A 4,535-nucleotide genomic window follows, 5' to 3' on the forward strand; every position below is an offset into this window, starting at 1 on the left:
TGGGCGACGGGGATTACCGTAGACGATAGAACGATGTGTTGTATGAGATTTACAACGAAATGTACATAGTGGCTTAGATATGTCGTTCCAATAGGAACCGAAATTCCAGGTGTGAAAGAATTCAACTCGCAATCCGCTGGTGGCAGCAGAGGAATAGGGAGCCCCTACTGCAATGGAGAGACCAAGTTGGCACAGAGAGAAATGAGTGGCGTTCTTTGTCGAGCTCGGCCAAAATGGCTTAGGCGGTTACAAAGCCAAAGTAGGAAAAAGTTACATTACCTTAGCTATCGCTTCGTCTGGAATTGCTGCGAGCTACCTTATTGCAATAAAGTATAAGAACAAAGATAAAAATTTGCTATAAATAAAAAAAAATAAAAAATAAAAAAATTCTTGTCACTATGGGCCAATTTCACAGTGCGTAGTTAACTCAGAAACGGCAGTTAACTAGAGATTTTCAGTACAAAAATCTGTAGTTAACTGCCGATTCTGAGTTAACTACGCACTGTGAAATTGGCCCTATGAATTTAACCCGAGACCAACGTGGTATTCGAAAACGCATCCATTCAGCTACAGTAGCTATTGACACAGCAGGGAAAAAACAAATTCTTGAATTTATTTTCAAAATTTTTATTTTAATTAAATTTTAAATATCGAAGTTTCACAAAAAATATATATAGAGATTTTCAAACTGTTGACGACACTACGATAGTCGACGCGATAGTAAGCAACTAAAATACAAGAATCAGTGTTTTTACGAGATCGTTTACACAACTATAGTGTCAAAGTTATGTGATGCATGCCAAGTTAAATATTTTTTTTTTTATAATTTAATGTACCCTTTCATTTTACTTTTCCGGTTTAGGTGATCTTGTTAGATTGAAAGAAGAGGAGCATTGGAAGCAACGACCAATTTAGCAAGTATTAACGAGGAAGAAAAAATAATTGCTGCTCAAGAAGAATCCCACAAAAGAGATGATGATGATGATATATGGTCCTTTATTGATGGTGCTGTGAGCTGCAGTTACCCTCAGGCAGATACAGACGAAGCTGCCCAGCTGTACATCGTAAGCAAAACCCTAATCCATTTATTGTTTGGGATTCAATGAAATATGAATATCTACACTTATGGAATGTTGCCAAAAAGTTTTTACCTATCGTGGCAACTTCCGTACCCTGTGAAAGGTTGTTTTCGCATGCCGGTCTTATTGCCAACCAGTTATCGAGCCGATTATCTCCTCAGCATTTAAATGAATTAATATTTTTTCGATCAGTAGATGAGCAAATGTGGTTTTCTTAATTATTTCATTGTAATATTTAATTTTAAAGTTCAAAGCCAAATCGCGTGCTATTAATTTAAATAATAAAATTGTTTTTAATAATTACCAATAATTTAATGTTCATTACTTAATAGAGGTAGGTATTCATTTCTTTGCAAAAAGTAAATTTTAGTCGTAAAGTCGATTTTCAGAGGTGATTAATCGACTCTAAGAATCGAAAACCTGAAAGTCGATTCCGAAGTCAAGAATCGATTCTGCGCTCGTCTTTTCCATCCCTAATCTGTGAATCGCTGTTTAGATGCTTGTTTCGCACTTTGCATGCATACGCGGTGGCTCAACCGCAGCCAAATAGTGCAATCATTGTAATGGTTTGTTTTGGAAGTATGCCTCATTGTTTTTCACTGCAGTTGGTGTCCATATAAATGGCCTATACTTTATATTTTGTCTAGGCTTTAAATTATAGATCCTAAATATACATAAATATGTATATGCATATAAGTTTAAGCTAGGCTTAATTAAGCTGTAAGAATTAAATAAAAAAATAAATAAATAAATAAATAGATATATACCAACAAACCTTTGTAAAAGTTCCCAGTTTATGTATTACCCATAACAATAATTATAATTTTTTTATATTATGTGCTTTTTATAAGCGTAAAACAAAAATAATTACTATAACTGGTGTTTGGTTTCAAACTCGGACAAACTAGAAAAATTAATAAGATTTTATTTTTAATTGGATTAACGATTAATGTTTTAAACTAATTAAACGTAATCGCAGCCAGCGATTAACGATTAAAAAATGTTATCATTAATCGTACAGTTGATTACAACTAATTAATTTTAATCGTCAAACGCGATTAAAATTTTAATCGTTAATCAGATTAACAGTTTGCCAACACTGTGTGAAATCATGTTCATATTCGTCCCATACTGACTGAAAGTTTCATATTGCATATCTCTTCAAATGTTTGTGGTAAAGCACTCAACCTGGGTATGGAAATACATATGTATGTTTGTATGTGAAACTAATACCATACTCATAGAGAAAAATGAGAGTTATTGGAAAAGGTGGTGTGGCAACTCCCATGCAAATTGATTTTTCTATGCTGCACATAGTTGCCAACTTGGTGCTTTAACCACTAGATTTAGTGCTTTTTGAAAATTAAAACGCCAAAAAAAATTATTTAGTGCTTAGTGCCTTTCTTAGTGCTTTTTATCTGAACTAAAATTACTCCGAGATAGTAAAAACCTGAAATATTTAAAGCTGTGGCAGCACTGAATTTACCAAAATCTACAAATTTAAATGCACTAAAATACAACCGTTATTGATAAAAAGCTGAAGTTGCAAACCCACCTTGTTGAATTCCATTCGCGTTGAAAATGCTAGTACGCAGGTAAGTTAAGTATTTCTTTTTTTCATTTCTAATTATTTGTACAAATTTTGATTTTTTGTTAACTCCTGAGTAAAACACTTCGTTTCTGGGTGCTGAATCCAAATCTGGCCGCACAATTGCTCTAGCACTACAATTTTTAGATATCCTAACCTCAAAGAGCCAAAAACACGGTTTTGGCGATATTTGAGGTTAAATAATGAAAACATCAAATTTTTTGCTCATTTCTACTTAGGGCATCATTTTCGTTTGTTGCGATTCGTTTCTCGAGATATACCAGCTTTAATGGGCAGTACTTCGATACGGCGTCATAAGCATGAGTCATCATAGCATGTGTAGAGGCTATTCAATCGTTATGAGCGAAAAAGTTTTGTGTATTGATTTATGTATGTAAATATTGTTAATTTTTTGCTTTTGTTAAATACAAACCGTTATGAAAAAAGCAGCCTTTGATTCAAAAAAATTTGGTGCTTTTAGTGTGGTAAAACGCTTTTTTCAAAAGTTGTTGGTGCTTTTTGAAAATCAAAAGTTGGCAACACTGGATCAGCGTATTCATTCAATTGAACTTGCGCTTTGGTAGTGTATGGATGTGGCAGTTCACATAGATTCACCTAAAAAATTTTGATTGTTGTTTGGAATTTTTAGAAAAGAAAAGGTAAATTAAAATTGTTGTAGTGATGTTCTTCTAATGTGTAACGATGAATGGATTTTTTTCTTAGATCTGTGTAAATGCCACGAGGAAAATTATTGACTCCGGAGGAAAAAAGACAAATTAAGGCTTTTAATGAATTAGGGCTTTCAACTAGAGAAATCGCCAATAAACTGGGAAGATCTCAGACCTTGATCTGTCATTTCTTAAAATTGTGCGAGTCCTATAGTAAAAACACGAGATACGACAGAAACACAAAAATAAGTCCAAGGGAAAAAAGAGAGATAATTAGATTGACTACTAAAGAAAAACTTATGTCGACAGAAATTGTGCGAAAACTTAATTTGCCAATAAAGAGTAGACGTGTCCGACAAATATTACAGTCATCTGACCACGTGGTCTTTACAAAACGTCTTAAGAAACCCCCATTAACTGACGCTCATAAAGCCAAACGACTGCAATTCGCGGAAGAGCATATTCAGTGGCGCGAAGAGTGGTCAAAAGTCCTATTCAGCGACGAAAAAACGATTTAATTTAGATGGGCCGGATGGATTTAAATATTATTGGCATGACAAACGATTTGAAAAAGAAATTTCCATGAGCCGAGCGTCATCAGGTGGGGGAATAATGGTGTGGGCTGGGTTTTGCTCTAATGGGACCACAGAAATTGCTTGGGTTCCAGCAAAAATGAACTCCTCGATCTACTGTGATTTGTTGGAAACCATGATGATAGAGAGAGCAGAAGAGTTAATTGGACTTGACTTCATTTTTCAGCAAGATAACGCCGCGATTCACTCTTCTAGGGAGACAAAGGAGTTTTTTAGGCAAAAAAAAAATTACAGTAGTCGACTGGCCCGCTCGTAGTCCAGACCTTAACCCCATTTAAAACCTTTGGGGTGTCCTGTCAAGAGGTGTCTATGCTAACGGGCGACAATTTAACACAGTTAAGGACCTGAAAGTCGCGATTAAAGAGGCCTGGGCTGCAATACCGGCAGAGACTTTAAAGAACTTAGTCCTTTCTATGCCGAAAAGATTAATTCAAGTTTTAAAACGCAATGGAAAGTGGACAAATTACTAAAAAAAAAAAAAATGTGAGTTAAAACGCTATTGATTTGTTTTGTTTTGCAATTGAGTTTATGTGAATTGCCAGCTAAGAAGCATTAAAATAAAAAATAAAATTTCTAAAACTTGAAAACGCTTGATTTTAATCTTAAT

This window comes from Rhagoletis pomonella, unplaced genomic scaffold (assembly GCF_013731165.1).
Source record: "Rhagoletis pomonella isolate Grant_MI unplaced genomic scaffold, Rhpom_1.0 Rhpom_scaffold_01095, whole genome shotgun sequence".
In the NCBI taxonomy this organism is placed as follows: domain Eukaryota; kingdom Metazoa; phylum Arthropoda; class Insecta; order Diptera; family Tephritidae; genus Rhagoletis; species Rhagoletis pomonella.